Source organism: Thermobia domestica, chromosome 14 (assembly GCF_964235325.1).
Source record: "Thermobia domestica chromosome 14, izTheDome1.hap1.1, whole genome shotgun sequence".
Classification (NCBI taxonomy): Eukaryota; Metazoa; Arthropoda; class Insecta; order Zygentoma; family Lepismatidae; genus Thermobia; species Thermobia domestica.
Window position 1 is genome coordinate 81,138,146 of NC_137467.1, and position 20,345 is coordinate 81,158,490.

Below are 20,345 nucleotides of genomic sequence, written 5' to 3' on the forward strand. Positions count from 1 at the left end.
GTTATTAGATAGATCTTGATATAGTAGTGATAACAGTACAATGTAAATTAAGGATATAGAGTCTTTTTTTCTAGGGGGACGGAATTTACAGATAAAATCTGTTAATTCATTAAGAGATACTAATGTTTTAAAAACTTTATTCATGTATTCGGCAAATATGAAAGCAATTTCTAAACAGAAACAGATTGAAAAGTGTGGTTCATAAAAAAACACAATTCGCAACAGCATGTTCAAATCCTGCTCTAAACTGTAAGAGGCAGTATTTTAATAAAGATTGTAACTGATACAATTAATGCTTGTTTTCCGATAATATTTATTTGAACGGGGGAAATTAAACCTCTAAACCCCCTTGTGAAACCACCGCCAATTGTTCTCCCTCGATTTTCAAAAGGAGTTCGGTTCTTCGAAATACACTTCAAAACTTATAATAAGATTTCCTTACTTACTCATTACAGTATTTAATACCCTATATTTACTGTAGTTAGTAACGCTATGAAATGTGCGAAGATTATAATTGCTTTAAATAAATTATTATGTGCAGTAAGGTGTATATATTTGCATCTTCGGTTCTTGGTTTGGTCTTTTGACCACTACTTCCTTTAGAAAAGAGTCCTGTACGCATTTCTGGGTGGAGACAAGGGCGTCCATGTTGTGGTTTCCAAGGGGGGCAAGTATAAGTGACATTTCAAATATAGTTTCAAATTTTGGTGTAACTATTGGGTTTTCGATATTCCTCTAGGGGGGGGGGGCGAACGCCCCACCTTGCTCCCCCTGGTGGACACCCTTGGGTGCAGACATTATTCTTTGTAAACAATTTAAACCTTCTTCCCCTCTTAAGATACGCATTTCAATCATTGTGTAGTGGCTAGAGATGCAAGGGCTCGAAAAAAAAACGGCTTTTTTGGGAAAAAACTCGGTTTTCTCTGCTTCGCTTTTTTGCTTGGGAAATTTTGGGCTTTTTTGAAAATTCTGCTTTAAATTGATAAACCAGATTTTGTTTCGCTTCTCTACAACACAAAAAGTCATTTAATTAGTGGTTGATGCCGATGATAATATAAAACCTCAAAAATAAACCATGAATTTCGAAAAGATATTTCAAACAGTTTTTACTTCTCAACATATTTACATTATGAATTCCAAAGCATTAACCAATGTATATAATAAGATTTTTTTTTTAACCTCCTACATACAAAAGTAAGCAGGGTTGGCAAGAACCATAGTTGTTTTTGAAAATGCCAAAAACCCATTTTTTGGGGGGAGTTTAAACTAGGCTTTTTTGGTTTAAACCAGGTTTTTTTGGGTTTAGATATTTTGCTTTATGTATTTATATTACATATTGACAGAAATAAGTTTGTTTCGCCTTGGTGTTATTATGCAACAACGGGGTTATGCTGGAAGAGGTCACATAAGCTTAAAGAAGTCCGGTCAGTAAATTTCTTAAATTGAGAAACTCCTGCCCTAGCCATCGGGAAAATCCCGCCATTACTCTAAATCCTGTTATTGCTTTGCATGTAAAATTTAAAAGTCAACATATCATAATCAGTACGCTAAAACTGAGGTATTAAATTACAAATTTAGTACGTACATATCATTGAAAGTACAATCCAAGCTAATGTTGGAAGCTACGTAGGCAATCGATAAATTTTGCCAATTTATGTCAGTATATTGAAGCAACCTTAGCTTCTTTATAAAACAACAGGCATTCAGGCATGCAGAAATATACAATTTAGTTTCGTTTCGTATGTTCAGGCTTAACATCCTTACGTAATATCGAGGTTATCAAGGAGAAGACTTTCGCTTAAAGTTACATCCGAACCGCTACTATGTTTACGCATGAAAGAAGGGTTGTGGTTGACCGAGAATTGAACATGGGACACCTTGATTAAAAGGTGAAAAGGAAATAAAACTAATCCAGATGGTTTGATGTATGGAAACGTCACCATGAAGTTCACACGATTCGCATTTTTCTTTCTTTTTTATTTTTTTTCTTTTTAAACCAGTTGTTTATTCAAAAAAAAGAAGAAGAAAAACAGCTGGTGTAAACCAGCCAACCCTAAAAGTAAATACTTCTTTTAAAAAAATACTCAAATAAGTAGCAAAATTCTATGTAGTATTTTTACTTCAAAATATTCCATACCCTCTTTTTGGAACAAAATAAAATTAAAATAAAACAAGAAAAATACTTAAATTTATATGAGACACTTAAAGGCTGCACATCTAGAGCTTTTGGTTTTGTATATTCTTGAAATTCTAGTTTTATATAAGCACCATCACGGTTTACTCAGTCCTCAGGTTTTCTGTATTTTTAACAAGAGGGATTCAACATATGAAGGGTGTGAGGTAAGAACATGGTAACAAACAATTTTACTATTTTAAGAAATTAGAAATTTTCTGCTGCACAATCCATTTTGAAAGTCGGAAAACTGATTTTTCACATAAGACTATACATGAGGGATTAAACTAAGCGGTATGCGTTGCTGTCTATCTGGTGCTGCATAACTCAGCAATTCAAAATTTGTTAGTTACCATGTTCTTGGCTCACACCCTTCATATCATTATGGAACTCTCCCCACCCTACCAATACAAAAAAAAAAAAAGGACTACGGAATATATTTAAGATAAATACAACTGCACAACAAACATGACTGAGTGGAGCTTTTGCGCTTCTATCGGGAAGTCCGGATTCAATTCAGCATTAGACCATTCTGACAAAACTTTTCTTCATTCCATCTATGAAATAGAAATAGTGCGTGTACTGTGAGTTGGCCGACTACCTTTCTTATTGTTTTTAAATCGTTATTATTACTAATTACCAGCAGTGACGGTTTTGCGAAGGTTAGGGGGGCGGTCTTTCGGACTGAAGCCTGTTCCCCAAAATTACGGAATGTCTAAAACAAACGAAATATCTATTATTTATGCCTTTACTCATAAACTTTAAGCTCCCGTCAAATAAAAATTACGAATGTTTAGAAAAACTAAACATTAGTAAGAAAAAAACCTCCCAAAATACTTTTCTAAATCCGCCACTGATTCTCATTATAAAATGATCTTCAAGGTTGTATCCGGAAGATTATCGCTAAATATATAAACGAAACGAAATACAGTATTAGTTATGCCTGTACTCATAAACTTCAAGCTCCTCCCAAATAAAATTAAGACATTTTAGAAAATGAAACAATCAGAGAAACCCGTCCCAAAGTACGTTTCTAAATCCGCTACTGATTGTATAAATTAGTATTCAAGGTTGTATCCGGAAAATCATTGCTAAATCGTTGCACAGCTACAGTATAACAGAAATGTGGAAGTACGGTTAGACGGATAAATTGAAAAACGTACGCTTTGACGGATATATAGAAAAACGTAAGTTTCTTTTGCGCTAAAAACTAGAGTACTAAGCTCTTAGAAATGAAACACAGACGACAAACTGAAATGATCCCGAGAAGAAAAAAATGTCGATAACTGAAAAGTTAAAATAAAGTTAAATAGCCTCTAAAATTGAGCTCAAATACTACATTCTTCATGTTAGCTTTAATTCGTAAAACATGTGCTCCATCCATCTTGATGGTGAATTTTAGAGCGAAATATGGCGTTCAGGTCATGGAATTCTTATCCAACTATAGAATATACTATAAGAAAGCTATTTAGATAGAAAAATAATGAAAAATGAAAAAAGCCAAAATTTCCAAAATTCTCGTTTTTTTTCCAAAAAAGCCGGCTTTTTATGTGAAAAAACCATCGATTCAAAAAAGCCGGCTTTTTTGCATCTCTAGTAGTGGCAAAAAGCCATGTCGACTCAAATGCAACTACAACCAACCTTTGATAAGTGGGACCTGGATAACTGAGAAAAATTAGGATTCACTTGGCGGCCCTTTGTAATTTCACTTATCCAGATTTCACTGTATTGCCAAAATTCATTTTAAACGGTTTAATCTTTTCCCAATTTTGGATATTTTATGAATACAAAATGGAAGATGAAATTGCCCCTGCTTTTGTCCTTGGAAGTAGAATTTTTAAAAACAGGGGGGAGGGAAGCTTGTCCAATTAGTTTTATGAGGAGTTTTATCTCTCTAATTTGAGGATATTCTGAAATATTACAGTATATTTTTTTATCATACATTTGTTTCTCTTCCCTTGCCGTTCAAAGATACATTTTAATCAATACGACATAATAAAATCCAGTTCGAGGTAGTAGTTTAACTACTGTTAAAAATTCACTTCAGACAGTTCAACGGCATGAATTTACATATCAGCAAACAATGAACCACACGAAGCTTCAGTTTTGTTTACAAGACAACTTTCCTTTTATCTTTTATGTTACTCAACTGAAACAGAGACGAACAATATATTTTTCTGTATCTTGGTAAAGGGTGTCCCATAAAGAACACAACTTTTGAAATACCCGCCATTTCAGTTCTAGTAAGTTGGCAGCACTGAACGTAGCACGATTTTCATCTGTTGTCTTTGTGGTTAGTAGTCACGGAGCGCCGAATAGCGTATGATCGTCATCTGTTGTCTTTGTGATTAGTAGTCACGGAGCGCCGAATAGCGTTTGATCGTCATCTGTTGTCTTTGTGATTAGTAGTCATGGAGCGCCGAATAGCGTATGATCATCATCTGTTGCCTTTGTGATTGGTAGTCACGGAGCGCCGAATAGCGTTTGATCGTCATCTGTTGTCTTTGTGATTGGTAGTCATGGAGCGCCGAATAGCGTATGTCATCATCTATTGTCTTTGTGATTAGTAGTCACGGAGCACCGAATAGCGTATGATCATCATCTGTTGTCTTTGTGATTAGTAGTCACGGAGCGCCGAATAGCGTATGATCGTCATCTGTTGTCTTTGTGATTGGTAGTCACGAAGCGCCGAATAGCGTATGTCATCATCTATTGTCTTTGTGATTAGTAGTCACGGAGCACCGAATAGCGTATGATCATCATCTGTTGCCTTTGTGATTGGTAGTCACGGAGCGCCGAATAGCGTTTGATCGTCATCTGTTGTCTTTGTGATTGGTAGTCACGAAGCGCCGAATAGCGTATGTCATCATCTATTGTCTTTGTGATTAGTAGTCACGGAGCACCGAATAGCGTATGATCATCATCTGTTGTCTTTGTGATTAGTAGTCACGGAGCGCCGAATAGCGTATGATCATCTGTTGTCTTTGTGATTAGTAGTAACGGAGCACCAAATAGCGTTTGATCGTTATCTGTTGTCTTTGTGATTAGTAGTCATGGAGCGCCAAATAGCGTTTGATCGTTATCTGTTGTCTTTGTGATTAGTAGTCATGGAGCGCCAAATAGCGTTTGATCGTTATCTGTTGTCTTTGTGATTAGTAGTCACGGAGCGCCAAATAGCGTTTGATCGTTATCTGTTTGCTGTACAAGTAGGAATGGAGTGCTTCACGATGGAACAACGAGTTGTCATACTAAAAACTTACTACAAATGTGGTGAATTTGTGCAGAGACTGTTCGCAACCTCCGTGCTCTTCGGCGCTCCGTGACTACTAACCACAAAGACAACAGACGAAAATTGTGTACCGTTCAGTGCTGTCACCTTACTAGAACTGGAATGGAAAGCGTTTCAAAAGTTGAGTTCTTTGAGGGACACCCATTACTAGGATACAGATGTTTCATTGTTTCTTGATACACAAATCTCTGCCGTTGAACCATTTGAAGTGAATTATTGAACGTAGTTAGTATCTACCCTAAACTGGGTATCATTATGTGGTATTGATTAAAATGTATCTACGAACAGGAAGAAGAACGAAGGGAAGAAGAACGAAATTTATGATAAAAAATATGGTGCCTCAGAAGACCCTTAAATTTGTAATGCGCCACTAAAATATACCTGTACCTAGCGCATTACTAGATGTTCGTGAACTACAATTTGGATTTTAATCCGTATCGCAGGATTTTAAATTTGGATTACAATTGGATTTTGATCTCCATCTTAATATGGTAAAAATTGAAATTTGCAGAAAATTAAAAAAAAAAATGTTTTCGAAACGAAAATAATAGGAGATATAGAAGTTGGTGCTTATTTTTGGAAAATATCGTATTAACCTTCGAAAGCCGAGTTTGAAAGATTAAAATAACATATCAGGTAAAACAGAGTAAATAATTATAAAATTTTATTGAGAAGGAAGGAATAATTAATAATATGAATTGCTAAAGTTTAAACTATTCGGGAGAGATTCTTCTCTCTCCCCTATCATCTTTTGCCACCATATTATCTTCCAAATGATTTATTCCGCAATATAAAAATAACCAAGTAATTCCAAATTTCATGTGTACTATTAAATTCTACGACTATTTGAAATGTCAATTTAGAAGTCCTCTAATAAATTATGCAATATCATTTATTTACTAGTATATCATTGTCTATCGGAGCATGCAGAAACAGAATTGGAATATCTTTAAACTTAATGATTACTGTACAATTTACGGACCAATTGACTCAAAGTAGATAATGTTTGCTTAAAGCGGTAGATATAGAAGCTTCGTAGTATATGTACGTCGGTATATGTTATTTAAAAATAATAAAATATGATTTGGTATTTATTAACGTATAAAGGAAAACGAATTATTTGCTGAATGATTTATTATGAATGTATTAATAAAATGGTAATTGTGTTATTAAGTAAAGAAGAATAAGAAGTAACTAATAAAAAATAAAGAAAATATATATAAGGATAGGTCGAATGAAGAATAGTGAATAATAGTAATAACCGCGTACTTCCTTTGCTTCCGAAACATACCTGCGTTTAAAGCATTAATGGTTTTCTTGCAAATCGAAGAAAATATAAGAGAATTTAATCTGTATCTAACTGAGTCTGTGAAAGTCCGTTCTCCTTACTGTTCAGAAGGATACATGATAATAAACATGAGAAGAATCCAATTAAATTCTTAATTTTGTCGATAGAATTTGTATCTGTATCATTGATGATAAACAGATTTAAACGAAATTATGTTGCTTGAGTTTTAATTATAACTATTATAATTACAGATTGTATATTAATGTAACTCTTTAATACATTTTTATATACTTTGGTACTACTAGTAGGGTAACAAAATGTAGAAATGTGTCACCCCGTAGGATTCTCATTGCCAAAAGTGGCAATTATTTTATCTTGATAGACATTGGTATAAAGAGCTAGAAAAGTAATGTTGCCAACCTCGGCAACTGGTAGGGTGGCCGCCATGTTGGTTCAAAGATGGCGTAAATAATGACAAATTACGTAATACATGCTTATCAGAATGTAGTCATGTGTGGTATCAAATGAAAGCTCAGGATGCTTACAAGTAAATGAAAATAATTGTATACATTGTTTAAGCCATTTTTTTGTGTTTAAGGTCAAGATTGTAAGATCACCTTACTGAAATTCCTAGTTAGAGGTTCTAGTGTTACGGTTTTGTTAATACTTTAAATTGAAAACTATTTCAATCGAATACATTACATGAAAGCGGACTGAAAATTAATTATAAAACTGTAATTGTAAAACAAAAAGAACGTTTCATTTCTGAATTCTCACAGTGTCATCTATAATCAGTACGATTCTTCATCGCTCACTTCAGTTTCTGAGTCTGATAAGTTGTCTTGAGATACATACTCATTATAGCACACTTGATTATAACAGTCACACGCTGGAGAGCATGAACGTCTTGCATATTTACATGAACAAGATGATGATTTACATTCTTTTTTGCACTTACAGCTTGTGATACGCAAATGTTTTGTAGGAACTGGTGGAAGTGTTGTCATAATTGGTACGTAGGATGGCCCTTTCGTTTGTCAGCCACAATCTGTAGGTGTTGGAAGCTTTTGATGTTGCTGAAGTGCTCTCTTCCAAACGATCGTTTGATAGTTTGCTCGATTAATATGCTGGCGTAAAGCATCCTCTGTTGGGGGCAGTTGTTGAATAATCTTTCCCTGATGAAAGAGCTTCAATCTAATATGATTTACTTCGGATACAGTGGGTTTGGAGTGTAAAAGGAGGACAACGAAATATTCAATTCTCTTGAACACATCAGAAGATTCTTCGTTTTCCAGTCCCATAGATGTTAGTAATTCATAGTTGTCTTTATATACTTTCCAAGCTGACTTCCTCCCATGCCTACTTATTTGACTGGTTGTATCACAGCCTGTCATGCTGTGAAATGCAAGCAAAGAGGCCCGTATACCACATGGCATATCAGATACAATCTTATGGATTGGTATTAATCTAGTTGGGTTGCTTCTCTTCATCCATACGCGAGGACCTAAATTATGCACACAAGAAGGACTAATACATCTGTATCGTCGCTAGAAAAGACAAGCGATGCAAATCCTTCATCTAAAGTATGTTTCCCATGCAACAACATCCTTGTGTCTGCTTCTTCTTGATCTGAATGTAGGTCCGCGATGTCTCCGATTGCAGAGTGCTTTGCCAGATGGAAGACCTCCAACAATTAGTACCTTATTGTCTGGTAATCTTTTTGAATGTTTAAGAAGTTCCTCACTGAGAAACCTTACAAGGTTCTCTTTGTTCTGCGGCAGCGACATAAAATGCCTCCATGATGTTGGAAGTGGCGTTCCTCTGTCTTGGATCATCCTTCTAATGGGTAAAGCGTTTCCTGATCTAAAATTTCTTGTACTTGATTTAATAGACGGTGAGACATACCTATCAAAAACAACATCAATCCTAGTGCATGTTGCTGAATAATTGGAAAATATAAGTTCAGTGAAAGAATCTGCAAAATCTCCAAAAGTTTTAGCAGTCTTTAGTTTACCAATCTTGTGCACATAAGCCATACCATCAATAATCAATGCTACTGAGCCCTGAAGATCCATTATGTTTGCAGAGGCTACTATATCCTGTGTTAGAAGCTGAAATAAAGCAGCATTATGACCAATGATAGGTGAAAAATCCGATCTGAACAGGGATGGAGGATATTCAAACAACTCATGTTGTAAGAGAAATCGAACATCAACATTTGGATATCGGGCTATGTATGTAATTAGTCGCTGATTAACTTGTGTGGCAGACTCCAGATGTCTTACTTTTGACTTACTTCGTTGTGACGTTATGTCTTTGAATATTTTTGGTTTGATTTTGGTATAGTCTCAAACATATTAACTTGGGATTCAGGAAGTAGACGTGTCTTAATGATAGTGTCAATAATCCTTTTGCCATTTTCAAAAGCATTGAGAATGTCATGTGCAGTATGTTCAGGGATTACATCTCCTGCTGATATCACTCTCAAATCATTGTTGATATCACGAAACAGTTGAAAGCGCACAAGTTGTTCTTTTTTTAATTGTACATCGGTGACGTCCCTCTCTAGTCGTTCCTTTTGTTGTTCATTGTGGCTGAACGGTGTTTGAATGTCAATGTTGAAGAGTTGATTTACCTCTTCAGCCAGATGTCCAAGTTCATTGAAACTGAGTTCCCATCGCTGTCTGGCAGATTCATTCCGAGTAATGTTTATTATACCACCTGCTACCTTGCAAACCTTGTTGACATGTTCAATGGCTTGATCAGTTGCTATCTTTACAAACGGCAGCTTGCTTCTCTTGACACCAAAATGACCATCAGTGAACTCTGCATACACTTCTGTGGCAAAGTGTGGCAAATCTCGCATGCATGTAAGGTAAACTGGGCCCCATCTGGTGTAGTTTGTATGGTTGTGAGCAGCAATCAAAGGTAGCATATTTTCGAAAGCTTCTAAGTGTTTATGCCAGTTTCCCTCACGTTCAGCTCTTGTAAAGCTGCGAAGTGTATTCACTGCTTCCAAGTAGGTCAACCAACATCTAAAAGTTAACTGATTTTACATGCTCATCTACAAATTCCTGTAGTTTTGTTACAAATGCTGGAAGACTACAAGTTAACTCCTTCACTGTGCTTCTGACTTGTTCATAATCTCCATTGTTGAAAGATGTAGCAACTCTTAATGCGTATTCCTCTACAACATCATATTCACATCATCCACCTGAATTGTTCAACCAATCTACAAATTCATTAATCAATATATGCCAAATAGCTTCAAAGGTAAGTTTGTGAGCTCTGATTCCACGGTTATACATTTTACCTTTCATTATATTTGACGATGTGACTTCTGAGAAAATTCCACTTTCAATCCAACAGTCTTCCAGACCTGAACCAGCAAACTGTTGGCCTAAAGCTGACAAGTACACCATAATCATGTGAAATCCTCCAAGTCTAATTATCACGCCACGGGTTTCTTCTTTATTCGACCATACCAACTCATTTGCTTTACAGTAAAGAGCCTGATCAAATGTTATGACAGTATGCTGCTGGCCCAAATGTTGTGAAATCAACTTGCATCTCATTATAGCTGTCCAAATTGTATCATAATCTGAAGCTGGTGCTCGCAGAATTGGACAAAACCCAACGATAGTAACTGGAGTGTCATCATCAGTGAGCTTCTGGTTGAACGATGTCCAAGCTGAGACAGATAAATTTTCTTGAGTGTTAGAAGCAGTTCTGCTTAATATCCATGGAAGTTCAGATTCCATTTTTCTAATACTAATCTGGGTCTGATGTTCTCTTGCATCGCAGCATGCAGTGATTGATGCATGTGTCAATGGCTTCATATGTTTCCTGTTCAGTAGCTTCGCATGGATTATTTTGGTGAACTCATCAGGAACTGTAGGCAATGTTCTGTCTTTTCCAACTAGATTCGGAACATCGGTGCTTTTCTTTCCCTGCAGTGGACCCTTTTGAAAAACTATCACTTGTGTAGCATGAAATGTTTGTTTTCCATCTAGAGTGTCCTCTATAATATCAATGTTGTCTACAGCAAATTGGAGAAATTGGTTAGGTACAAGGTTTCTGGGGATAGCTACACCATTTTTCAAGAATTGCTCAACATTTTGTTTCGCTATAGAAGTTGCAATTTGTCTTATCACAGTGTATGGTATACTGCATCTAGCAGGATACAATAATTGTACCAACTTCTTAGATCTTGTTGTATGGTGTACTGCCATACCTATACCAATATGCTTTGGTGTAAGCTTCTTAAATTTCGAGTGGATGTAAAGCATATCTTGGCCAATGTTGAGTATATCTCTTTCTCTTACTGCATTTTCTCTGCTCTTCGAAAATAAAACGGAGAAACGTGTACAGTGTGTCTGGAACACACTTATGCGCATTTTCTTTTGAAAGATTACTGTATTCTTTTACCCCTGGAGTCTGATTTAAGGCCTCTTTAATCATTAAAGCTGCGTGGTACAATATTCGTATATCAGAATATTCTTCTCTCCACTTAAGGGTATCAGTTTCTTGTTCATTCTGTTGGGACGTGACAACAGCTTCTACTGCTTTACCTACTTTGATTGATGGAAATACTAGAAGAGGAAGATTAGGTCGTCTTTGCTTTTGAAATGTTATACTTTCTCCATAGTGATTCTCAAGTATTTGTTTCATTTTTTTAAGGTATATGTTTGGTCTTTCAATGCTACTTCTCTCACATAGCTCGTAGTATCTTTCACGAATATCTTCCATTCTGTAAACGAACTTTTTAGCAAATCCAACATCAAGTTCATCAATAAGGTCATACAATGGATCTTCCTTTGAGACGGATTGTTTTGGACTGTCATTTACTCTTTCCTTGTTTCCTTCTCTTCTTTGCTTTTCTCGTCTGCATTCGGGGTGATAATGTGCTTCTGCTGCGATTAGATCTACAGAACCAATGCGACACCTTAGAACATCGTTCGTTTGTGCTAATTTGCGTATTGCTTCCATTGACTGCAGTGTCTGGACTTGACATACCTTTCTTTTATGTACATGCTTATGACAGATGATGCACTTTTTCCAGTCCACTGCGGGCACTGTCGATCTGCGTGAAGAGCCTGATATTTCAGTTGATGTTTGTTGTATTGGGTTCATATCTTTGCTCACATTGTTATTTGCCTTTTTTATTAGTCTTTGAATGTGTCCTTTATGAGTAAAAGAACTGTAACATGTACGATGCCAAAATATAATGTCTGCACTATCACAAGCACGGATTACTGATCGTTGAAGTCTTTCTAGAATAGCACCATACTCAATGTCATATTGCGAGACTGCATTCCGCTCTGCTATAGTTTCCTTTAATCTCGCTACACCACTAGGAGTACTTCGGCTGAGTACATCCTCCACACCTGGCTGCAAACATATAATACACTGTAGGCAATCAGATGAATATTTTTTTCGCTTTGCAGGGCTAAGTGTTCCAACGGGGTCCATCTAAACTTTTCATTATTTTAATTAGAACCTGCAAAAGTAAAAGAAAACAAAGGAATAAGAAAACTACCTTCTGCATATACTTTTATACATACATATATTATAATAAATTATAATATAACGCTTACGTATTGCACTTTCACCTTCATTGGCCTCAAATGTTTCTGTATTATATATTTTCTTACCTTTTAATATATTGTGGATGTTTCAATCTTTAATTTTCTACCCACATATGCCAATATTTCAATTGAATTTAAGTGTTTAATGAATTTTGGATCCGCCATTTTTGATTCAATATGGTGACCAACACACCTACTTGTCACGTTGGCAACAATGCTTTTCTAAGTCTTAGATGCAAGGACTTACAGAAAATAACTGAATTTCCTACGGATTCACTTTCTGTGCAACTTTATCAATTTTGTTCCCCTACTATACACTATTCATACTTTCACAAACGTTAACTCTCATGTCCCCTAGAATCCGTTCATCTTCTAAGTTTCAATTTCCCTAAGCCATTTTGAGCGAGGGTGGCGACTCCATTGCATCGGACCAAAGCTTAGCTCAGTTCTCACGAAAGAATTTCGGAAGTTTAGGACTACGCTAATTAAAAAGGAAGCGGTTTCAATCGAAGAGAACCTAGGAACTGTTTCGAAGTCATTGAATTGCAAGGTAGTTGGGACCCAAACTAACACCTTATAGACGTCTACTTGCAAAACACGACAGCGTTTAACAGTTAATACAGAGGTTCGTATCCAGCTAAAATCAATATTTAACATATTGTAAAAACAGTACATTATAGTATTACCGTGTAACTTGGCAACTTCCAACCAGGGATTGGAAGTTGATATGGTGCATAACAAATTAGAGAGATGAAACTCCTCATAAAACTAATGGGACAGGTTTCAAGCCATTTTCAAAAATTCTTCTAAGAAATGTAGTGAGGGTAATTTCAATTTCCAGTTTGTATTCATAAAATATGAAAAATAGTGAAAAGGTTCAACCGTTTAAAATCAATTTTGAATACTCAGTCAAACCTGGGTGAGTGAAATCGCAAGGGACCGCTAAGGAATCCAACTTATAGAGGTATCTGACTTATTGAGTTTCTCAGTTAGCAAGTTGGATGAGGCGATGTCTCACTTTTAGAGGTCATATTAAAGAATAAGATTCTCAGTAATATTGGTTTCTCAGTTATCCTGGCCTCACTTATCCAGAGTTGACTGTACTTGAACGTGAGCCGACTTGGCTTTTTGTAATTACACAATGATTGAAATGCATATCTTAAGAGGAGAAGAAGGTTTAAATTATTCACAAAGAATACTGTTTGTGCCCAGAAATATCCGATGGATTTTTCCAAAGGAGAGGGATGGTCAACATATCAACACAAGAAGCGAAGTTGTAAATATACACACTTTGATGCTTACCATACTGTAAGTAAAACAATTATTATTGGCGCACATTTCATAACTAACTAACTCTATGGTCTATGGAGCCCGGAGGTTCAATGCTGCATTCACAAAAGCTCTCCATTGACTTTTATCCTTCGCCAACTGGATCCACTTTCTACATGTGTTCCTATTTCTGAGAGATCCATCTTAATATTATGCTCCCATCTGCACCTAGGTCTTTCTACTGGCCATTTTCCAATTGGATTTTCTGTGAAAACTTTGAAAGCGTTCCTACTTTCTTCACCTTCTGGCTACATGACCTGCTGCCCACCTAAGCCTCCTAGATTTGATGACTCTAACAATATTTAATGAACGATATAAATTATGTATTTCCTCGTTATGAACTTTGCGGTATTCACTATTCCCGTCCCTCTTCGGTCCGAATGTTCGTCTTAATGTTCGTCAAATCTCATAGTATTTGACGTATATTACGAAGAACAGAACTTCTTTCAAAAATCCAGAGAGGACAATTGGCACCCAGCTGCGAGCGTCCATGTCTGTACCAGGGTCGGATCCAGAATTTTCTTAGGGGGGTGCACCAATAACTACCAGTACATTTGAAATAAATTGGATTTTTAAAAATGTCTTTAGACATCTGTGGTGTGAATGAGAAAATAGCCAGGAAATGTTAACTGTCTGTTCTCGGTGAATTCTTTTCCTTCAACTTTTAGAAAATTGACTTGAACTATCGATTTTGCAAAACTTCCCTTTGTTTTAAGCCCAAACGGAAACATACAGCAGGAACTTTCGGAAAGTGTTGCTATTTACACTGCTAGCTTCTCACTTTAGGTAGTGTATATTTACCACTATATGTACTACTAAGGGTGGTAGTGTATATTTACCACCTTTGCAACTCCCCTAAATCCGGCCCTGTCTGCACAATATGACATGAAGTTTTGTCACATAGTGCATCCTAAATGAAAAACGTTATTCTAATTCACCTTTCAACTATTATCCATAAACCTGTTGTTCCAGTGTAAAAATGGGCGTTTCAGTTAGTATAAAGTAAAAACAACTTAAATTAAGAAAAAAGAACTGTATGGGATATGGAAAGAGATGGATTGGAGTGCATTTGAAGAGGCACGTGCCGTCTTGAATTTCCCAGGGTTTTCTCCTTTTCACTATTGTCTCTGCTTTCTTGTTTAATGCAAGTATATATATATATATATATATATATATATATATATATATATATATATATATATATATATATATATATATATATATATAACACCATCCATTTCCTCGTCACCTAAAACAGTGAGAAATATTCTTCGTATTCGTCATCATTAAGTAGAGCTGAAAGACACCTCTGGTAAGGACACACTTCTAGTAAAAGGAAGAACACCAAAATTCCGCTCTTGCAACTTAAAATAAAAAGAACAAATGAAAAAGAGAGATTATGATGATGATGTTGAACAAGAAAGAAGATAGTGAAGAAGAAGAAAAAATCAGAAGAATAAGTAGAGTGAGGGATAAAAAAGAATAAAAGGAGAAGGTGGTGCAAAGGGTGCTCGAAGATAACGAACTAGGCGCCTTCATTATCGCCTGGTGAAGTCCATACACGCCTTGTATCACGCGCGCACACACACACACACACAAACAGTTAGGAAAGAAAAAAGAAAAATAAAGCTAAGCGTCGTCGTTCTTCAAACCTTGCCACTTGTTTCCGACACATCTTTTTCCGCTCTTGTTCTTTCTCTTTTGAAAAAAAATGGCTTCCTCTTACAATTCTCTTCAACTATCTTTGTTAAGGGAACATGAAGAAAGAAATTAAAACTTAGTTGAGATGTTAGCTTTTATCTATCTAAATACAGTGAAAGTCTTATTAAAAGAATGAATTGGGACATTTTTGTGCATGAAACGTACTTAATAACTGTCATACTAGCTTAACGAAGTATTGAGGATGAGTGGAACGCTTGCTTAATGATAGAGCGCCAACCACTGCAGCAAAAGTTACTGACTCGATTTAAAGGCTGTTCAAAGAATTAAAAATACAGTACAGCTTTTACGAAGCATAACATTCCCACATTTCTCTCCGTGTGAGTGACTAAGGACAGGATACTGGGAAATGTAGACCAATTTGTGAACTTGGGCAATATGTTATACAGTGCATAGTGATTCTTTTCGATATTATTATATTATGAAGTATTTTACCTGCTGGCAGGTGCTGGAACTAAATAGTTTATTATTATTATTATTATTATTATTATTATTATTATTATTATTATTATTATTATTATTATTATTATTATTATTATTATTATTTTAGATCTGAGCCTGGAAATGATTCTTGCACGTTTTTAGATCTTCAGAAAAATTATATAGACAATTTATTTTAGTGTGCGCAATATTTTTTATTCTTGGGTTTCCTTTTCCAGTAATAACGTTTTTTATATATGTAATACAGTGGTTAAACATTTGTGAAGTTTGACTATATATTTTGTGGTCAAAAGAAATTAATAGCAGCAGGTTTTGGTGTGAAAAGTGTGTTCTAAATGGAATTGGTGGTAAAGGACGTGCTTAATTAGAAAACATCGGCCTATCTGGTTATTTTGTTATCCGGTCTGCATTTCTATCACATTAGGATGGGTAGCTGGGAATCTATTATATTGTGAAACTTTGTCTCATATAGGTTTTGTGGGTAGAGCATTTAATAAAAAGAGCGTCCGGAATCGACCTCCACTACCAGTTTTATTATAAAAGCTTCCACTATAAAAGTGTTTTCACAAAATACTATACAAATTAATCTCTGTAGAATAAAAGGTTAGTTATAGGTGGTCTTTGACCGTAAGGTCGCAGACAGGATCTCTAACAGAGCCCCGTAGCAGGCTAAGAGGAGCGGAATTAAGGAACCAATACTCCGTAGCAAGCAGAGGCGGGTTAAGTGACCAACAGAGCCCCGTAGCAGGCTAAGCGGCTGAGGTTAGGATTCCCAGACAGAGCCCCGTAGCAGGCTAAGCCAGGAGATAGGATAGGTGTAGTCCCGTAGCAGACTAGAGGCCTGGGGTTAGGTTACTCCAAAAGTCCCGTAGCAGACTAGAGGAGGGTCACCAGAAAACTGGTACTGAATTTCCTTTGTCCATCCAATTTATAGGGTCCTTTGGGTGACGGTGGCGCTACTGCTCCAATGTCGTCTTCTGCTCCGTGGGAGGGGCCAGAAGCCGTCGTCTGCATGTGACTGTAGATCCATCTGGTGGGAGATCCTCTTCCCAAACCACGTGGTGGTGTTTGTAAACACTAATGCGTGGAATTGTTTGTTTACAACATCACATTTTTTCCTCTGTCTTTCATTACCATCATGAGATGGGCGGGTCGCAGAAGGTTATGCCTTCTCTATGGCCAGAACATCACATAGGATATTACAATATTATTATAACTAAGTATTCTGACTTCTAGCAGGTCCTGGGACTAATTAAGTATTTTTCCTTCAATGTTAATTTTGAGCTTGGAAATGTTTCTTCTACTTTTCTCAATCTTCAGCATCCTCTTTTAATTCCCAATCTTTTCTTCTATTTTTCAAATCTCGATCGATGGTGTTCTTCTTCTTCCTATTCCTCGCTTTCCTTCCATCTTTCCTTGTATGGCGTTACGCTGAAGACAATTACTTCGCAAGATGTGCCCATTCCAATTGACCTTCCTATGAAGGATTATGATTAAAAGCGTCCTTTTCTCTCCTATCCTTTTTAAAACTTTCGTAGTGTCCAAGTCTCTGAACCATACAGTCCAATACTCCATATATAGCACGTAACCAACCTTTTCCTTAGTCTAATACTAAGCCTGCTAGTTAAGAGTGATCTTTTCTTGTTGAATGCTTCTTTGGCTATGACAATGGCGATTCTTTTGAATACTAGACCCGAAAGTGTAAGTGTTTCAGCAAGGTATCAACTTACGAGGGGGGACGCAAAAAATACCAAACTGAAAGCGCGTGGCTGTTCGTAGACGTAGTAGAGAATTCTTCTGCTAGATGGGTCCTAGTAAAGACCTTCTTAACTCAGTTGCATAAGCAGCGTCTGTGTAGGAGGCTGACGTTTGAGTGTAGTGTTGTTTTTTCTCAACTGATCTCGTTTCCTGTCTGCGAAATCGTTGTGAGAGATTTAAAGGAACAAAAACTATGTTAGAAAATTTGCTTCTTGTTTGCAACGGAAGTTTACCAAATACTTTAACATGCCCTCTAAAAGGAAGCTATGAGTGCACACATGTTTTCGTGTTGATGAGATCAATGTTGAAGGTCATGCTCGGTGCAATCGCCCTTTAGAAGAGGGAACTATCTTATTATGTATATAAAAATAAAACCGATCTCAGAGTTTGGAGCTCTTAAAAGTAGCTCTAAGTAGCAGTATTACAACCCACCGGCTACCCAGAAATTCGTCCTGGATCCGCCCCTGATTCTCGGCGCTCTTCATTATCTCAAAACGGCTGAAACATTGAAAAAAAATCCACCACAAAATCAACAAGGATCATTACGATTTCACGACGGTTTTACGATCGACGAAACTTCAGAACAGACAGGAATGAGTTGGAGCTCCTGCCAGCGGATTTTCAATAAGGATTTGCAAGCCGTTGCCGTTAAGTTTGTTTCTTGCCTGCTCGCACAGGATCTGGATATTTGGGCTCTCACAAGTAGGCTATCATTCCCTACCCGCCGTGTTTACCAGACCTTGTCAGTGAGACTTTTTTCTATTCCCAAGAATGAAAATACTAAAAGGGAGGCGTTTTGATGATGTGAAGGGTGTAAAGAGAGCTTAGCAGAGCGCACTGGACGAAATCAAAGTTGAAGAGTTCCAGAGATGCTTCAAACAGTCAAAAAGAAAACTGGCATCGCAGCTAATAGAGATTACTTTGAAGGAGACTGAAAGTATTTTACAAAAAACTTAATAGCTTTAAGAACAAAAGTCCGGCTCTTTTGGTTGCCCCCTCGTATTATTACGAAACTTGCAAATTAACGTAAAAATGGAACGAAAGCTTCGATTTTACGTTCCACGATTTTGCTTTGTAGACAAGGGAGACGATGATTTATGAAAGTGAATTTTTAGGAAATGTAAGGAATTAGAGTGTGCTATAAAAAACAGGACATTCACAAAAAAAATCACGGACACGATCTTATTCACTACAAAGCTACATGACCTTAGAGCGAATTAGTGACACGTCACACCAGAGATAAGTGGTCCACCACTGAGTGATTACGATTGTTTGATGCAAACTTAATGAAACACAACAAATGGATGGATATACTATAGCATGATCACTGTGAGACGTTGTAGATCTTGTATTGTAAACAGTTGTGGATTGAGTTTCTTGGTAACGGACTTGAACTAGTCTACAGATATTGCTAGAAATACAAATTATACAATTTAACGATTTTCAGTCCTAAAACTTCATCGAATTCAAAAACTTTAAACCTTCCTTGTAGTCAGCATTGTGCACGTTGTAAAAAGAATAGCAACTTCTTTATGGTCAGCGATATGTATTTTCAAAAGTATACGCTTTGTTTATTATATCAGAGATGTAAATTAGAAAGGATAAAGATGCTTATTAAAATAATAGAAACTCCTCGTTTTAAAATAAATAGCAACTTCTTTATGGTCAGCGATATGTATTTTCAAAAGTACACACTTTGTTTATTATATCAGAGATATAAATTATCAAGAGAAGCAGATGCTTATCAACATAATAGAAACTCCTCGTTATAATAAATTAGCACCTTCCTTATGGTTAGCGGTATGTACATTATCAAAAGTTTACGCTTTCTTTATTATATCAGAGATGTAAATTAGAAAGGATAAAGATGCTTATTAAAATAATAGAAACTCCTCGTTTTAAAATAAATAGCAACTTCTTTATGGTCAGCGATATGTATTTTCAAAAGTACACACTTTGTTTATTATATCAGAGATATAAATTATCAAGAGAAGCAGATGCTTATCAACATAATAGAAACTCCTCTTTATAATAAATTAGCACCTTCCTTATGGTTAGCGGTATGTACATTATCAAAAGTTTACGCTTTCTTTATTATATCAGAGATGTAAATTAGAAAGGATAAAGATGCTTATTAAAATAATAGAAACTCCTCGTTTTAAAATAAATAGCAACTTCTTTATGGTCAGCGATATGTATTTTCAAAAGTACACACTTTGTTTATTATATCAGAGATATAAATTATCAAGAGAAGCAGATGCTTATCAACATAATAGAAACTCCTCTTTATAATAAATTAGCACCTTCCTTATGGTTAGCGGTATGTACATTATCAAAAGTTTACGCTTTCTTTATTATATCAGAGATGTAAATTAGAAAGGATAAAGATGCTTATTAAAATAATAGAAACTCTTTGTTTTAAAAAATTAGCACCTTTACGGTCAGCGAAATTAGCATCTTCTTTATGGTCAGTAGTTTCAAAAGATTAATATCAGAGATGTAAATCATCAAGAGATGCTTATAATAACAGAAACACCTGAGAAGTGTGCTACTTACCAGATTAATGGGGCGTTGGACCACCTTTGGTCTTTAAAAAAGCTCTGAAGCAACGTAGAATAGGGTCACAAAGATGGTGAATAATAGCAATTCGAAGATTACAACGTTTAGCGCATAATGAATTACTCAGTTCTGCAAGAGAGGATGGCGGTGGAGACCTACGCGGATTTGCTATCTCCAAAACGGACCACAAATGCTCAGTTT